At 43.2% G+C, this 19,580-nt stretch overlaps 1 protein-coding gene across 2 annotated transcripts in view; it reads right to left on the reverse strand.

The window, feature by feature from the left end:
- Positions 1-19,580, reverse strand: part of AADAC (arylacetamide deacetylase) — a 45,964-nt gene that overhangs the window by 14,980 nt on the left and 11,404 nt on the right. The window contains exon 1 of one of the 2 annotated variants that reach the window (XM_032193008.1): positions 16,998-17,025. The exons of the other annotated variant lie outside the window; for it this stretch is intronic. The gene's annotated coding sequence lies outside the window, so the exon portion shown is untranslated. Of the gene's footprint in view, positions 1-16,997; positions 17,026-19,580 lie in introns of those variants that run through there. 2 annotated transcript variants of the gene reach the window in all.

The raw sequence follows: 19,580 nt of genomic DNA on the forward strand, positions 1-19,580 counted from the left end.
ATATGGGTGTAAACTTTGAGCACATAGGTTCTATGTGCTGTCCTTACCCTGAAGTCACCTTTGGCTTAGGCATGTGCTCAGTGCTTAGCTTTTGGATACTGCAATCTCCTCATCTCACACAGCCAGCTTTCTTGTCCTCCAGTGAACAGTTGAAGCAATTTACCCTAATATACAGTAGCAGAAGTAAACAATGAATTGAATTCACCATCTACCCAAGGCAATAGGTAATCTTCAGAACCCTTCACTGCTACCCATCAGCTTCCAGTTTTCTGTTGCATCAGTCTTCCACCACTCATCATTTGCTAAAGCAAAAACTAATTTTGCTCCCCTCCCTGAACATAACATACCAACAAAAGAATAATTCAGTGTGCCCCCCTTCATATCTTCTGTATTTTCACAGATGCTAGCTACTACTGCTTCAGAAAAGGAAAGAAAGAAAAACAGTAATAATGCAAATAGACTAGAAGACAAGGCTAAAACTGCAGTGGAAATAGAAGCAGACCACAGCCCTGCCTGGAGCTAGCACCCTCTGCAACAGAGCCATGCCCTCCAAGGCTGTCTGACAGGACACATTGCACAGCCATGGAAAGATTTGCATGAGCTAGTTCACACAATGACCTGCTACCTCAAAAAAATCAATCCTGCTAAAAATAGTATTGCTATATTAGACTGAATTTTCAAGCTGTGGTTTGGAAAGAAGAAATTAATGAGCAGGTGTAAGTTGTAAGCCCATATAAGTAATACCTCTTCACCTCTCTTCCACTTGTTTTGCGTTCTATGTACTCACTGCATTACTGTGAAAATATCATCCAGATCAATGAAGTTCTGTTCCAAAACACAGCCTGGTATCTATTTGTTTTAGGAGAACACACCATGAAACAGATCTCTCCAAAGCAGAGAAGCATTTGCAAGGCAGTCCAGCAAAGAAATATTGTGTAACCTAAATGAGAAATAACTGAGTATAATCTGGTTGTGACTTGAGCTTTAACGATTATATAGTCCAAAGTACAAGACCTAAACAAATTGATCAAAAACTGTAGTATAATCCTCTCATGCACATTTAAGGCCTGCTGTTGTCAGTACAATATATTTCTAAAGAAAAAGACCAAGTAAGTTTGAAAAAGTTATTAGCTTTTTATTGCTAAATAATTATTTTTCCTTGTTTTTTTAATGTAGATTCAGTAGATGTTTTGGGGCACTCAGGCTCAGGGGTTAGGGTACAAAAGTGCAGGAGTACAAAAAGCAGGAGTACAAAGGCACCTTACATCAACGTTCTGGAAAGATAAATCATGGCCTCGTTTGTGGGTTTGTTTGTTTTGCTTTGTTAGCAAAATGCAAGGGTGGTATAAGCTTATTATCTTTATGTATCAATCATTACATTTATGCCATGCCTACAATTTTAATTTTCTGCTTCTTTTGAAATGACAAATAGTCTTGAAGTTTTAAACTTTCAGCATCTTTCTTCTCACAACTGTACTGCAGTTTGTAGGTCCCTAATACACACCAGTTTGGACCCATGCCACCTCGCTTCCCTGTTGCTGCCTTCATTTTTTCCACCAGTTTGTTTACAAGGTGGTATTTTGCATATCATTTGCACAAACTATACACAAACGTAGTAGACTGATTGTCTGAATTGCTGTCGTACCCAAAGTTGGACTGGGACACACTCAGCAGATGACAACTCTTCGGTCGCATGGGATGGTCACCTGCAGCTGCCCCGGCCCTGACCAGCCCCACCCGGGACCCCCACCACAGACACCCAGTGCTTGCCCAGGCTGTGCCGTGGGGGTCTCTGTACAGGCTGGTTTGCTTTGAGCACAGATTTCCATGGAGCAGCAAAAGGCTGCGGAGCACCCTTGAGAGGAAGCTGTGAAGGAATTTCATGGAAACTCTGCCAGCCCCCATCTGAAAGCAGATCTTGAACAACAGGGGCAGGTTGGTGAGCTGACAGCACGTGGACTAGCACCTGCAGGAGAGCAGGAGGGCAGTGAACACCCTCAAGCTGACCAAGGGCAGCCCCAGAGCCAGCCCAGGCTGCGGGACAGGCTCCATGGGGCTCGCTGGGCGCGTTGCCCACCGGCGCTGGCTACACCAGCGGTGCTCCTCAAGGCCAGGGCTGTGGGGCCCTGCTGTTAAAGACAGGCCACTAGCTTGACCCCAAGGACTGCGGTGTTCCCAGACATTCGTGCTATGGGTCATGTCTTCATGGGGTGCGGGCTAACGGCTGACGAGAACAGCAGCAGGCACCCACAGCAGGCACTGCTGAAGCCACTGGGCCACCTATGGCGGTCTGTCCCCAATCCCTCCCTCCCGGGTCCCTCCCAGGGCCACCAGTGACCCCCTGCAGACCCCTGTCCCCACATCCCACCCAGCAGCACCAGGGTGAGAGAAAAGGCAGTAGTGCACTGGTTAGTTATGCCCCAGCCCCGAATTAATTTTCTGTTCTGACAGATTTTAAGAAATAAACTAAAAAGCCACTGGGAGGCAGCATAACATTATTTTTTATTTTTTTTCTTTCCACTAAAACTAGCGTATTCAGAAGCATCCAAACACTGGTAAGAAGTACTGGTTCTGTAAATGCTTCTCTCAGTGCTGTGAGGATCATCTGTGACCATCCTCCAGGGACAGAGAATGAAGAGAAAGGAGAAAAAGACAGGCTGGGGCCAGTAATGATTGCCCATGGTGCCCTTGGTGAGACAAGTTACAAACTTGTAGTAAAAAGCACAAATTTCCTCTGCTGTCTTTTAGTATCTGACTGACATCAACTGATAATTATGATTGTAATTAGATCAGTGCAAGGCTGGAGGTACCCTGTGGAAGGCAGCAGCCACACATCTGCTGTAAGTAGGTCTTAATCCAGCACACAAACAGGCACCAATAGCTAGTCAGGAAACAGATGAAAAATGGTCGATATTAAAGCAAACAACATAAAATCCACACCAAACCCAGATACACAGTTAACAGTGAGAATTCAAGCAGTAGATATTTTGTGATTTATCAAGCCATGCTCCCCTCAGTGCTGAGCTGCTGCGTACTGCTCTGCAATCAGCTGCAAACTGTCCTGAAATGCTGGTGTTGCATTTGTCAGAGTTCCAATGCTTGCATTGCACACCAACATGTTCTACAGCTTCACAGTAGCTTATTACTTCTCACCACACAATCAAATCACCCCTTAATCTTGCCCCAGTAAATAAAGTAGCTGAGACTCGTGCCCTTCTCTTTAGAGGATTAAGAGGATTAGCAACAAAGATGAAATCGGATTTCATTGCCCAGAGGTGAGAACAAATCCTTGGCATGCCAGGACACAGCATGTGTTTGAGGAGAGAGGCAAGGCCATGAGCAGGGGCATCAGCACCACTCAGGACCACGTGTCCGAAGACCAGTGAAACCCACAGGGACACCAGTGGGGGAAAGCAGGAGGAAACCTGCTCCCAGCCAGGCTGGACACACTCAGCATCACCCAGTGCAGCCGTTTTTCCCCCATCCACTGCCCCGGCTCTCCTGGGAGCAGCTAGAGATGTGCCCTCCGCCAACCCTACCTTTCAGGATGTGATATAAGCCAGCTTTCCCATGGCCAGGGCATGGGTAAATCAGGCAGCCAGGAGGTGGATCTGTGCACTGAATTTGCCTGCGCAGAAGGGCACACCAGTGGGGAGCACGCAGGGCTCAGGGGGAAAGCCCAGCGTGCTGCAGGGCCTCGGAGGGCAGCAGCCCCCCGCTGCTGGTGCCCCTCTTCTTTGGCTTTTTGGCTTCGGGTCTTTCAGGCCAGAATTGCCCTGGCCAGCAAACGGCTGGATGGACTTCTTGTTGCCTTTTTTTTTTTTTTTTTTTGACAGAAACATATAAATAGTGAGTCTCACAAAAAAAAACAAATTGGCTCACTTATTCCTTATATTCTCTTTCTGCCCAAACAAGGCTCAAGTGTACCTCCACCCATTCTCTACAAAACAGGCTTGAAGATGCCAGCAGTGTTGAATATACATGGTGGGATTCACTCTGGATTAAACAGCTTTTGGCTTGTTTTCAGAAGCTAGCAATGTATTTCACTGAATCATAAAACCGCAGCCTAGTTAAAGTGATTTCTACTTTTATCTTATCTTCTTTGTTATTATCTCTACTTTTTAATGACGCCTATAGAAATGGATTTTGGCCTATTTTCATAAAATGAGGACATGGCACTTGCAAGATGTTTTATAAAAGAGGATTTGGATATAGTTCTCCCATCTGTTGTTTATTACTGAATTTTAAGTTGTATAAATGGAAACAAATGTTTGTCTTGAATACATTCATACTCTGAACTCAAAAAAGCAATTCACCAAAATTTAAATAAGCTCAAATTTAACACATGCAGTATTTCTGAATACATGACAAAGCAACAATTTCAGAAATATGCTAGGGTCATAACAGCATTAAGACATTCAATAAACTATTTTCCAAGTTGGTCTAAAAAGCATATCATCACTATAATTAGACAATAGGAGATTCCAAAACAGTATTTTGTCTTGATGTTTTCACAATGTCATATGTTGTTCAAGCATATCACTTTTTACTTCTTGGAAGAAAGGTATCAATGTTTCAAAACAGTAGAAAGACAACAAATATTATTTTCCAACTTTATTCTCATTTTCACCAATTTGAAAAAGCAATCATTTTTCCAGTTAGAGAAGGAGCATGCAGTTGTCATGAACACTGGATGGAGAGGCATTAAATTTAAATTATCTACCTGAATTCCTTCTTTACTTCTTCCTTAATTACCTACACCCTGATTTCTTTTCCATGAACAAAAACTAAATCCATTTAAGATTATTATGTAGACATAACTCTTGAGATTAAAGGTGAAATTGCTAGTCCATAACTGATAAAGACACGGTGAAATGTTACGAATTAATGCAGAATATATCTGCTTTTCATTAAGTACTAAAGAGAATGCCTCCCCTGAGAATCTCACAAGGAAGAGTCCCTCTGCCTTGTGCAGAAGGAAGACTGCAATGGTGGCTTGGCTCATTCCCCCAGTGAAATAAGCTGAGGAGAAGTCTGCAGCAAGTGAAACTCCATTTTACTCACCTAGTCAGTCTCCCAAGTGAAGAAATGCACTCAAAGAAAAGCTGCAGGGCTGTCGCATGAATGCACTGTTTCACAGGAGCCATCACAAAGCAGTGACTGTTTCAGAGGTAGACCAAGGCAACAAACTCCCTTACCTGATCCATAATAAACCAGAAATCCAGACATACTTCAAGCCAACTTCACTGGCTCCTGCTGTACCTCAAGTTTCAATGTTCAAAATAACTTAAGAATCCCAAACTTGAAAGTATCAACAGGTTCATTTTGCTTACATCTTCAATTTCTGGCTTCTCAGTGTTCACATAGTTTGTGTAATTAGGTTTTCTAGTTCTTACAACAATAAATCACAATTCTTAAATTCATGACCCAGAAACAGATTGCTCGAAATCTCACTTTGCCATCCCAGGGGAACAGAGACTATTAGAGAAGAAATAATGCCTGTGTAACAGTCAGCAGGAATCTTGTACAAAATTAAAGTAGTACCGATAACATTTAAGTAGAAAGTGATCTTTTCAAAAAGTGGAATGATTGCATGACAGACCATGATTAAATAAACCATTTGCTAAATATTTTCAGCAAAGGAATGTTTAGGTTTGCGCAAATATACCTTTGAATTTATGAATGTGTGGATATACATCTGTGGGCACACAAGCATTTAAGCTGATTTCTGAAATTAGTAAGCCTTTTGGATTGCAGAGTCAATGGACATGCTGAGGATGATGAATGGAAGAGACATTATTCAAACCAGAGGTCTATTTTTCCAGTTGAGTTGCTGTGGAATTTAGAGGGGAGGAGGAAATCAAACTGCTAAATTAGAGCCATTCTGAACTGTAATTTCAATAGCAGATGAGACAAAAGCATGACGAAAAGCAGAATTTAGTTACTTTTGCTGTTTCTCTTTCAAAATGAACACTTGGAGACATTTTTAACCAAATAACGCTGAGTTCTATAGCCGCAATGTAATGGGAAGCCCGATGCTCTGCCTAGCAAACCAGCAGCTTTTCAAAGCACCTTCTCACCGAAGGTGCCTGGGAGAAGCTGACTCAGATGTGATGAATGGGCTCAAGGGAGATGCACGCAGAATACCAGCTGCTGCCTGAATTTTACACAAAGCCTGACTTGGTTCTGTAGAGGCCTGAAAATAAGAGTGGTTCAAACTCTGGATCCCCAAGGGTCAGATCTTCTTGCCCAGTGGGGCGAGAACCTGGAGAAACCTTAACAAGTCATCTCTGCCCATGGCTCTACACCTTTACAAGAGTGTAATGAGTTCCCGTTACTCTCTGGTGTGGGGTCAGATTATTTTCTGCTGCTCCAGCTGCCCAACAAGACCACCGACTCAGGGCAGTCCTATGGACCCATGCTGTGCACAAGGTCAGGTCAAATAGCTGCAAGTTCTTTCCTGACATTACAACCTTAACATTCAAAGAGAGGGAAGTTCGTGGTAATCCCAACTCCCACAGCCTCAAGGGGTCAGAAGAGCCAGCAAGCCTAACAAAAGCAGTCACTGGAATAGCACTGCAGGATGCTGTAGTGTGACCGCGTGCGGGGGCAGCCTGTCCTGCCGGGAACACCCAGCTCCTCTCCCAGGCAGCCGTGGAGGGCATCCAGCACCACATGGCTCATGGGCACAGTGCTCTCACTGCCCCTCCGCTCATCTCCAAAGCCAAGAAAAAAAGTTCCCATCCTTCATGAAGTAAAGATGAAGATTTAAATGTGCTGGAGAGACTTCTATATGCAGGTAAAGCCACAATGAATACGGCTACCAGAAAGCAATCGTTCCTTCAGGATCTTGTATTTATTAAAACAAATATGCAGTACTAATAGTAATTTTATTGACAAGAAAGTAAGCAACAGTATGAAACCACTTATGCTTTGCCTGTATCTGCACAGCCCAGGCAATCCTTGGCCACCAAGGAAATATGAACACAAACAGCTGCACTTGTTTCTCCAGCAGACTCTCTTCACGTTAGCACCTCCTAGAATCTGGCTGGCCCTTACAAGTAAGGCTGCTCAACAATGAGAGACTAACAACCTTCTATAAAATAACTGCTAAGACATGTTCACAAGCACTAATCTGAATCTTTTTTTGTGCTTTTGACTCTGCAAATTAAATGAGGAAGAAATGTATTTACACCAGAAGCGGTCACAGCTCTGCACAGCTCTTGCTTGCAGCTCCCCAAATCAGCTGTGAGGTTATGCAGCGTTCAGAAGAGCATTGTGTATGCAGGAAAGCACATCGCCACAGGTGCTCTGCTTTGTGTCTCTTCCAGACGAGTGTGACAGATACAAACTAATTTCTGTGCCAACTTTCCTGTTAATGTAGTGCTGTCTAAAGTCATCGCTGTTCATGACCTGCTCCAAATAAATAAATAAATAAATAAAATCTACGCTCAAGCAGCTATGACAGAAATCTTCTTTATTCTACTGCTCCAAATTCCTGAAACCTCTGCTTTGGGTAACAGTGACCAAATAGAAAGCAGTGAAGGAATATGGTTTGATGTTATCTGAACCTACCCATATGCATATACCATTGCCCTTCATCATCATAAAAACACCACACAGAACATCACTACCTGAGTAAATCATTACCCCTGTGATTTCAGCTACTTTCCCACTGCCTATGTAAAAAGAGTTTAACTATCTGATGCCAAGACATCTCTTGCACCACCGTTCAGTGTAAATGCTCAATTTTGACATTTAAGATTACTCAAGGGGAGTGAACCACTCCTGGAGGAAAAAAAATAAATAATAGAACCAGACAAGTACTTCCCAAACCAAATAGCCTTGCTATGATGAAGTTAAGACTGTCAACACAGATTAAACTACAGCATCACTACCTTTCCAGAGCTTGTTAAAATAAAGACAGCATATGGCCATGGTGCCAAAGGAATAAAACCTTCAACTTCTAGACTTATCTCTTTGCCTTACAGGAAATATCTACAGAGATATTTTAAAATACAGTACAAATTATTTAAGATAACAATTCAGCATTTCTATAATTTGCAGTTTGGTTTATTAAGTGTAAATTCAGACCAAACATGATCTTTTCAGCTGCCTATGCATCCTAAAACAGAACTGTATGAAGCTGTGTTCTTTGGTTCCACTCAAAAATTTCGTGACCATAAAGCTTCCACTTGGGAGAGGCAGCAGACAGCCTCATTTTCTCTGATCTGTAGCACTTGAAAAAAGGTTGTGTATATTAACCAGCCACTGTTTAACAGCTGAAGACATATATATATACATACTTCCTCCATGTCCTCTGATCTCTTCACTCCTAATGTTCAGGCCTTACACAATTTTTAAGAGGTATAGCATCAAATAAGAGGTATATACATCAAATACTACTTATTTCAAATTATATTCCACTAATGCATGCAATGATCTAGACAGTCCAACAACAGATAATCTCCCTTCAAGACTTAGTAACATTCAGGACCTAGCCTGCATTGATGCTGCCACAGCTTTTTAAACCATAGGAGCAGACTAAAAAAAGGGGCACGCTGGAAGACTTCAGAACACAGATTAGAAAAAAAAAAATAGTTGAATGACAGTTCTCCATACTCATAGTTTGACTGAGGGACACAGCAGTTTAAGAAATGGAGGACAGAATAAAGGCACTGAACCACTGAGCAGTCCCGCCTGCCCACCTAGAGACCCAGGCAGGCAGCTCGACACGCAGTCTGCCTGGGAGCTGAGGCGCAGGAGGGAACAGGCAAGCACCCCTAAAGAGTGCTCATTGCAAAGCCCCAGCATTTCGTCGTTCACATCTGTTTTGGACTGATTGACTTACTTCAATCACCAATTTAAAATTACATAGCTGCAAAGTTATGAGATAACTGGTCAAGACAAAGGCAACATTAACGAATGCACATAATTACTTGCTCATCTACTAGCCTAAAATCATTTTGCCTTATACATGAGCTAAAAGAAGTCACAGTCTGTTGGAATTACAGCTTGATTCCTAAACAGACAATCAAATGGAATATGAAACAAAACCTGTTGAAAACACCAGTCCATGAGCTCTGGGTCTAGACTTCATTTTTCCCATATTAATACTCAATTTTGATTTTCCGTTTTATTCTTACAGGAACATTCGTAGACAGCATGCTTTGTCATACCACAAACCTGACCCCAGTATTTTTAAGTTCCATCAGCAATATCAGCATGTGGTCTATCCCAACTGCATCTAACTGGATTTTGAGTAAGTATGAAAATTTCATGAACTTAAACTGAAAGTGAGAGCAAAGCAGTAGTTTAAGATATCTTTTAAAGATACTGCTTTGCTAGACAGCATTACTCAGCCTAAAATTCATTATATTACTAATATTACTATATTACTGCAGCCTCAGGGAAAATGTTGACTTCTGGAAGAATGATTACACCTAGTTGTTTACATTGAGCTAAGAAGCTTATTTTAGTATGCTTGCTTTGAGTTATCTCCTCTGAATCTTAGCTCCCTAATGACTGATGATCTGCCATGTATTGACTGTTGAGCTATTCATTAGTCAGGATACTTCATGTTTCTCAACAGCTGACCAATGACACCGCACAACAGACCTTCTTTAAAGCTCTTGGCACTTAACATTAGTTTAATAACATAGAGATAACATCCTATTAACATCCAGGAACAAAGCAGGCAGAAACCTGTGCTATAGCATGCACTCCAAAAGCTGGAGGAAGACAGAGCTGAGCCAACAAACACCGTCTGGAAAAATCTCACCAGTGCAAGGTCCAAAAGAGCGAAGGTTCATGCAAGGTCCACTTAAGAGAAGCTCCATCATTCAGACAAAACCTGTGAGAACTAGAGCACAATAATAGGGTGGAAAGTATTTGGTTGATATTAAAAATCAAACCTTTTAAAAACAAAGAAAAAAAAAAAACTGTGTAAACAGAACATTGCTAAACAAAAAAACAACTCTTCTGTAAACATAGCCATATCAGTATGCTACTGACATTGACCTTATTGCTTCAGTTCTTATGCAAATTTAGGCCCGAGGAAGAAGTGTAAAATAATAACTATGATGAATAAAAAATGAATTACATAAAGATGGAGGCTAAGAGGAGAAGACTAAATCAAGTGTGATAAAAACACATGTAGATGGAGATCTGAGATGTCCCAGCCATGCATGGAGGAGTGAGCCTGCCAGCCAGCACTGCCAGCACCAGCCCAGCCTGTGGGGCCCCACGGGGCTGCTGGCCATGGGCATGTGGAGTGGGAAATGCAGACCACAGGGAGGCTCCCGCAAGCATACTTCTGCCTACCAGGTAGGGGATGCCTCATATGTGCCACCTGAACATTTATTTTTAGCATTAAAGCTCCATATATTAAATGCCAAAAAATGTCTGTTTATACTACAGCATATTTCATGGGTAAAAGGCAGCTCAAGTCAACCCAGTGGTATCAAACTGCACTTACAACCACAATTTAAGGTTGCTTAATGCTATGCTAATTTCCAGCTTTGGACTCTGTCCTACTTTCCAACAGCCTAATCAGAACCAGAGTGCTTCAGTGATCTGCAAGCTAAACCTTGCCTGAAATGCAGCCTGAAAACCCCAGCACCACCTGGATGAACAGTAAAATGGTGAGTCTTTGTGTAGTGCATGTTTTGTCATCATTCTTATTTGAACGGCTACTTCTGGCCTTCCCACAGACTAAAGATTGGGCTCTTAGAGCCCTTCTTTCACATTTTATTTCTTTCAGAGCTGCAATTATTGAAACCGATCTGTGACAAATGCTTTCACTACATAAACAATACACTTAATAGAAACATTATTTTCATTAAATTGAAAAGCAGTTCTTAGCTATTCCTTCTGTATATCCTTATAAATAGGATTTTTGTCTTTATTCTTATGTCTTTTTATCTTTATTCTTATTTTACTGCTGACCAAGGGTATGGAATTTTTCAAATTAATGCACGATGTGACTTTTAATGTACCTTTTGTAGCCAACCTGTCTCTTCCAAGGGTTAATCTCAATCAGTGCTGCTTTATCAGTCTAACCGCTGGTATAAAAAAAGGCCAGAGCAACGTAACTATTTTCAATGGGAAATGTCATTTATTCCGGGTGAATTAGTGCTTAGAATGCCTATGCACTGGTTCTAGGCTGAGAATTATTCTGAGAAGTGTTGCTATATCAGATACTTTTAGTAACCATTACAGACCTGGATTTGCAATAGCTGTTTATTAATTGAAGGTTCATTAAACAGAAGTTTGTGTTTCCAAGCACCTACAGAGTCCAGTTGGTTCCAGTTCTGCAGCAGAATTCCCGTGAGGCCTTTGGCAAAAGACTGGAGCTTCTCCAGCTCAACTGCAGTCCCTTCAACATATCCACCACTACAATAGTGCCACTGTGCCCGCGAGCTCCATCTTCCATGACTCAGTGTCCTCAGCTACAGCACAGCCAGCCCCAATACCTCTCATTGGATGTTATGAAGTGAAAATTAGCTACAACTGGAGCTCACTAAGGCCTTTAAAAATCATTTCTGACTCTAATAATAATAGTGCAAGCTAAGCAAATAGCTCTCAAACCACCTCTCTAGATGCTAAATAGGTTCCAGGAGGCTGTACTTTGCATGTGGGAAAATGAAGACAAGAATGAAGTGACTCGCCTCTCCGTGCAGACCAAATAACAGCAGAGACAAACCTGGACGTTGGCACCTGCTGACCTGCAGGCAGGCTGCGTTCTTACAGCTCAGCCCGTGTTGTGGCCCAGTCAGTGACAAAAGCACTTCAGGAGGTGCACCTGGTAGTTTTTTCATGTGCAAAAACAGACTGCAAGAGAATCTGCAGCCTTTGCCAGTGATTAACTGCAGCCAAATAAGATGTTCTGAATATTAACAAGACTGAAAATACTGCTAGGATTTGACCAAGAAGGGGTGACCAAGAACTTCCAAGAAATAGTCTCAGAATGTGACCAGCACCAAAGACTTAAGATGCATTTGCAGACTACATAAAAATATCATTTCCTGTGTAAATAACCCCACCGATCTGCAACCAGCTTCTCTCGGCACAGCCCATCACAGGCTAGTGTCCTTTGGCAAGCTCCTGGCACCCTTCCCTCTGAGGGGTAATCTACAGTTACCACCTCTCAGCATCCCCCACGTGCCATGGGAAGCAGGAGCCATACACACGGGGGAGGCCACACAGGCAGCAAGGCACGGGAGCAGCGGTCGCCAGATCCTGGGAAAAAAGCGCGTCTTGGCAGCCTGTGTTAACCATGCTAGCTTGGGGCTTCATCCAGCTTTCATGGGAGTCAATGGAAAGAGATCCTGGGGTGAACCACATACCTGCAGCACAGTTCATGCACAGCAAGAGGTTTTTTTTTCACCCTTTAAGCAATACAAAACTGCCAATTTTGAAGTACTGTGGGACTGAATCTAAATATAGAGTAACTGAGTGGCACATACAATACATTTAGTATAGAAAGAAAAAAATCTGTCTGCAGCATTGTTAACTCTAATAAAAAACCAATTTTACAAGAGAAAGGGTATTCTTTAAATTGTAAAATGAGTTACAGTTAGTTTCTACAAAACAGAAATCAACTTCAGAAGGAGTCTTTCTCAAAACCACAAAGCAGCAAATATAAAATTATCACAGTCTGTGTAAGTGGAAACTCTGAGTTCCTGTGAAACTTCATCCCTTCTGTCTTACTGCCATAAGCAGAAACTTTTACTGTCATCCCTGCTGTAATCCTGCCACAACCAGAAACTTTTACTGTTTTTCCATAGAGTGAATTCTTTCTGGCTAGAAGCATAAATTTTGGCTTTAGCTACCCAAGCGGATTTATCCTAGAGGTGATCACAAAAACGATGTTAAAACAGAGAGCACTGCGGAGTACTTTGCTGGCAGCTGTTTTCAGAAACACTGGACACAAACTACACCAGCCTCATGACACGTCGCGGCTCTGGCCTCATCGCACCCAGGGAGCAGCAAAGGGCACCCGCCCAGGGGCTGGGGGCAAGGTGGATACCAGGACCCATCTACAAGGTGGCCGTGCTGATGCCAAGATGTCTGTTACAAGTTACTAGCACTTTTGAGCATGACATCACGAAGCTACTTGAGAAAAATCTGCTGGATTTGCAGAGGTGAGCAAAGAGCACCCATTTTAAAAGGGCAAAAGGTTTTGATAAGGTTCTGTAGCGGGGCTGCAGCCAGCCTTGGTCCTTCCCCTTCCCTGGGGAGCCCCACAGCGCAGACCCAAGAGCAGGGCACAAGTGCACGTGTGGAGGTACGGCACAGCCCAGCTCCTGTGGTGAAGGGCACCAAAGTGAAGAGCAGCTCAGGACAAGGAACATGGAAGTTGCTGCTCCACACTAATCCAGCTCCCAGCCTAAGCAGTGCGCTCCTGCTCCTAGGGGTAGAGCTTTCTGGCTTGTAGAGATTGCTCTGAGAGCTCCTGAAGCCCACATTGCTCATCAAAATGAAGATAAAGACCTTCTCAGAGCACAAGACCCATCAGTTTCACAAAAGCCAAATAAATAAAACAAAGCAGACCCAATGGACATCAGAAGACAGCAGCTAATGTGACAGTTGTACTTTTTTCTGTACTTCGTAAAGTGAACGTAGTAGGCAGACCAACACAGACCATTCCCCGCTCCCCCTGGGCACGGCGTGCGGCCGAGCCCCTTCCAGCCCCGGGGCTGGCTCCTCGCTGCAGCTCCATGGGGAGCACAGAACCAGACCTGCTGTCGGTTGGTGTTTGGCTGTGCACAGCCAGCAACCTTTGGGGGATTTTACTGTATCTACAGTGTTTCTGTGCTGGTTTCCTGTAAATTAGACATTTTCTGCATTTAGTTCCTTTACAACTTGTAGAAGAAGCAAGGAAGGCCTGAAAGTCATTAGAGTCAGTGGATTTACACCAGGAATGGATGTGACCCCGTGTGTTTTTCCAGGCTTCGCTACCCTTCACCTGGCCTCCTGGCAATTCTTCCCAGACGCCTGCCTGCTGCGAAGCTCCTACATGACTGAACACTTCAGCAAGATCAGCACTTTCCTTTGTCAAGTCGTCAGAAGAAATCAGAATTGAGAATTAGGTCCCAGTCAATCATCAAAGCCAAGAAAACTACTATCTCTGGAAATGAGCTAACATATTAGAAATGTCATTCAGCCTCCTTGGCTCATCTTGGTCTTGAAACAAATGTTATTTTGAAAAGCTATGTCTGGAAACATAGCGCAGCCTCTGCCTGCCTCTGCATCAGGCCAGGCACCTACAAACAATTTAAACACAGCTCCATTGTGCAAGTGGAAAAGACTCTCCTTTTAGCACATTTCTGCTAACTCAGGAGGAAAATCTTCATGGGATGTTCTGGGCTTACCTCCACAGCAGGGTATGCCTGCAGGAGGAGGAAGCAGCAACACAGGAAAAGACCTGCAAGAGACTCAGAGGGAAAGGCTGCACCGAGCCGCTTACTGACACGTACGTGCTGTCCAGCCTCTGCTCGCGGCTAATGCTCACTTTGGTGCATCAGTGACAAGCTACTGATGATTTCGTAGTTACAGACAAGGGGCTTCTATCACATTCAAGTACTTTAAGGCTCGAGGCTTGCCATGTAAAGGGCAGAGGCAGAACAGTAAGCAGAGCAGGGAACTGAGAGGCAGGAACAGAGTGCACGGCACCAGTGGAGCTCCTTCCTGGGCCTTTAGAAATGATAAAATGGCCCAATATTCAAGTACTTGGTGTAAACTGACAACAAAACTTTTCAGTCCAGAAACCTTGTTACAAACATTAAAGGTTTTTAATTTTAGCTCTGTTAAAATCCCACATTTCCATTGAGATCTAGGGCCTAATTTCTTTCAGTACAAACCACTTACTACCGGTATGAAATAACGACAAGTGACATGCTAACTACAATAAGGCCAAACTACAAGCAGTGCCAGGAGAAAAATAAATAAATAAAACACTTCTGTTTTCAACATTTCTTCCTATTTAACACAGCCACTTTTCCCGCGTGGTTTGCTGTTGCTCTGCACTCGTGGGAAAGGTGAGAGCACACAACTGCCCGCATGCCAGACCCGCGGCAGCTGGAGCTCCCCACACAGGGCTGGTGAGCAGTTCAGGTGTGAGGGTGGGCAATGCTAAATGGATGGCAGGCAATGAGACAGACACTGTCTCTGGATAGGCAGATTTATCTAGAAGACTCTAGTGCTGGGAAGCAAGGGAAAACCATGGTGTTTAAGTAGGAATTAAGACAAGCCCTAACAGACAGGGTACTCTATGGATTTAAACACATTCATGTTAAAGATAACACACTGGAAAAGAGTGAAAAGCATGACTTACAGTCATTATCAGGAAGAGTACCATGACTATCAAATTTCTGTACTGTTAAAGCCATCTTAACTGACATATAAATGGACTAACAAACTACAAAACTAAAATCCAAATCCACAGGTTTTCCGCAGAGTAAGGCTGCAGCAGTCAGCCTTACCATAAAGCCTTAAGCAGTTGAAGAGGGAGGTGCTGATTAGCAGAAGCTGCATTAATTCCGACATGTGCTGATCATTCTCAGTACATTGTTTCTGCCTTCCAACCATTACTCTAAGACCACCTGAGTTGCTCTCAGATAAATTAAGGGGTTTTGAATTCACATGTTGATGTAAAAGTAGCTACTTTGATCTGTTTGTAGTTAGAACAAATTTCAAAATGATATCATAAACTGATGTGATTTATGCAATGGATTTTGCATAGGCAATTTAAGTGCTGACTGCCACGTATGTGGCAAAGACCACAGCAACTACGGGGCTGGGGAGAAAATGAGCACAGAAGAGTGTTGGATGCCTGGGAACATACAGGGAAGAGGCCAAAGTGAGAGGAGTCAAACTTCCTAGTGCTGTGGCCTAAGAAGTTTAAAAGCATGTGATATTCAGCATTCCTGAATTCCCTGCTGACTATAGCTTCTGTGCAGTATTTCAGCTTTAACACAAAACTACAGCTCATAGTATTGGTGAATAGAAACGTAACAAAGAACAGCGTGTACGTCCAGAAAGACAGTGGAAATTTCCACATTCACTTGTGAAGTCAGTTCAGAACGGAAACGAAGCTGAAACATTCATGCTGTGCAGGCATCCCACAGGACACCACAGAGCTACTGAGCACACATCATTTGAAGGAACAAACATGCAAAACATGCAGTGCAAAAATCTTTGTACTTGTGTGCCTGACTTGGGCACACAGATAGTGCTTTTAGGGTAGGTGCACATAAAATCAGATATTTGCACATTCAAACAGTTCCTTACCAACTATCCTTGAACTCCTTAACTGCACAGATCAACCATGCTTTCCTCTTGAACAGCATAAAGTGTAAGACGGTATGGTTCTGAAAGAAAGCCGAATCTGATTCTGCCTATTAAACTAAGATTTTCAATAAACCATCACGTACACCAGTTCTGATGAGCTGGATAAATGTCACCCACCTTACACACTGCATACAAAACAAAGAAATCTAATGGGAGAAAGGCTGAGCTTAAAATACACAACTATAGTGACAAATGGACATGGCGTGGATCTATAGAAAAACTGGAAAAAAAATTAGCACAATTCTCAAAGAAAACACAAGTCTCACTTGAAGCACTGTCCTTTTTAAATAAGTAATTTCTACACTGTCACAATACTTATTTTTTCTACTTTATTGCTAATAGTCATGTAATTTTAAATACTAGCAGTCTTGAAAGTTATTTCAAAATCCCCATTTATTTTCACAAATATTTCTTACTCAGACTCCTGCCTGAAAAGCATGCACAACAGGCGAGGCACATTGCACATGCAGTGACAGCTCCCAGGAACCCGGCCCACAGGGCTCTTCCCCCACAGCCCGGGTCACTTCGAAGTCCCCAGCCACAGCCCACGTGTGGGCTCAGCTGAGCCAGTAAGTCACACAGCTCCAGCCTCACTATCGCCCAACTGTCCCGTCTATAATGACTTAGAAAAATAGAGGAGTCACCTCATACACTTTTGTGCATTAATATCTTCTGCTCTTCATTAGTCTGAAGCATATGAGACGAACACTTGAAGGCTTGGAGGAGTCACATCCTCATACTTTGATTTTACTTTTTTCCTCCCAGGACCACTAAATTGATACCAGTTTTGTTATTTTGTCCCTTCAGAACTACCCTGTTGTGTCAGTTACAAAACCAAATGTAATCAAATCCTCTAGTGGACAACACACCCAGGCCAAATATTTTGTCTCAGTGGAACACCCTTCAGTACGGGAACACTGCCCACACACTCGTCTGTGGAAGCAGCTGAATAATTTTTTGCAATGAGCACGCTGAGAATTAGCCATTTTTCCTCTTGTTCACGGTATCACTGCAACCATTTAAGCTATGTGATGCCTGCAGGTAGGGGAACATCTCTAGTCTGCAGGTCAAACAAGCCCATTTGCCTGGAAGGTTTCAGCCTGGTGACAAGGGTCACCCACTGCTGGCCATTGATGCACTACTCTTCCTTCTGGCCCTCTCACAGCCCTTCCTTCTGGAATGGCACTCCCATTACGGCTGTTGATACAGTGGATTTGAAGCATAATTCCATAGTCTTTGTAGGTGTTGGGGTCATCTCTTTCTGTCCACAAAGTAACTGCAGACAAAGCATTTGTAAATGTTGCCACTGGAAAATGCAAAGCATAGCCCTCACTAGCATTTCTGGCTGTGTTATCTTCCAGGAAGTCTTGCAGTTATTTCTACAGTTGCAAGACTTTAATTACAAAGTCATTACTGCTACATGGCTGCAGCAGCCACACATGAAACAACTCTCAGCAGCTGTAACAGACAGCTGAGATGGCAAATTAGGGGAAAATAGTGCAAGACAAAACAGATTTTACACTTCAGCTTTCTAATGAGGACCATAAGATGCACTGCAAGTAAGGTCAGATTTACACGGGGAGGTTAGTGCTTTCAGAAACGTTCCCTGTCAAGCTGCTGGGAGGGTGGCAGAGCAGGGACATGAAAAGGCAGGCAGGACCAGCTTGCAGCTGAAGAGCTGCCACACTCACTACAGGACACACGTTCTCCTAACTCAAGAAGGAAGCCTAAAGCAGAGAGCTTTATCCAGAACTGGTCTCCCCAGTGGATTGTATGTGTCCCTGCCATTTCTGCAAATTCATAATGGTTGGACTTCTGTCTTATCTGGGAATTGGCAAAGGGACAGGTAAGTTCTGCCTCTTCAGTGTGCCAAAAGCAGGTAAAGCTCATGGATCCAATGCTATGATTCTGCAAGCACAAAATTTATCTCTAGCACTATGGACGACAGACACTAGGACAAATTCCCAGTCTACAGAAACAGTGGAAGAAGTATATGGCATCCTTACTCTGTTTTAGAGAACTTGAACCAAAACTGAGGGGAAAGGGAAAAGCCAACACTAGCAAAAAACATCCATAAAAGAATGTCCCACAAAGCAGACGCTCAGCGTAAGGGAAAATGTAATATGTTTGAATAATAAAGAAAACATAAGGTCGATATTTTTACACTACTTTCCAAAGCATCTGCATTTGCAAGATTTGATCCATCTGGCCTCTCTGCCAGATGTTTCTTATACTTTTTGTAGTAGAGATGGGTGAGAACAAGCAGAGCGCATCTCTTTGCTCAGAGCAGCCTGCATGGGAATGATTGTATTCCCACTTGCCTGCCTTGGAGGCAACCTGAGCTTCACAGGGCTTGGCACGAAAGCAATCCAAATCACGGATTGTTGCAGTTCTGCACATTTTTCAATATGACAGTAAAAAAGGTTTGGTTTGGATTGAGCAAATAATTGCATTCAACTTCTACATTTGTTGTAAAGCAAGTTTCTAACCATTTTTCATTGAAGAGTTCTGAAAAAGATTACATGAATTTTAGAAATATTTCCATCACAAAATCCAAGTAGTCTACAAAACAAAAGCTTTGATAAAAGCTGTGCTACATTGGAGAGTAGAGTCCTCCTGCCAAAACCAGGCAAGAATCTCATCTGCTGTGAAATCAAATCTCTATTTGAAGACATATAATAATGTAGGTACAAAAAAAAAAAAAAAAAAAAAAAAAACAAAAAACACAAAGCTGTTCCCTGCCAGCAGCTAAACTCACGCAGTGATGTGCATGAAAGACATCTTCCAATACTCACACACTCAACACTTCCTCTTCTTCTTCTACCAGCACGACTAGCTTGCTCAGAGGTGTCCAGACCAGGGAAATACAGAGACATCAGCTACAGGGAAACACAGGTACATTTACAGTGCGGTGTGTGCTCTCGGCCATGTGTTTTGTGAACACCTGCCTCATGCTTTTGACAGTTTCCTGCGCTGGGGGTCACCGCTGTGCTCCCTGCTGCTGGGGCTGCCTGTCAGGCTCTGCCTTCCCCTGGGAGCGCTTTTCCTGGTAAAACAGCAGTTGGATATCAAAACCAGCTGCCATGAACGAGCGTGGCTGCAGGCCTGGGCAGAAAGGAACAGCTGCAGCCTCGGGGCTGGTGCTCTGAGGTCAAAGCCCAACTTTGACTGTAGCAGCTTTCTCGGGGCAGCACAACACTGGGAGGAACTCCCACAAGGGCTGGGGG

The sequence above is a fragment of the Aythya fuligula genome, chromosome 9 (genome assembly GCF_009819795.1).
Source record: "Aythya fuligula isolate bAytFul2 chromosome 9, bAytFul2.pri, whole genome shotgun sequence".
NCBI classification, from domain to species: domain Eukaryota; kingdom Metazoa; phylum Chordata; class Aves; order Anseriformes; family Anatidae; genus Aythya; species Aythya fuligula.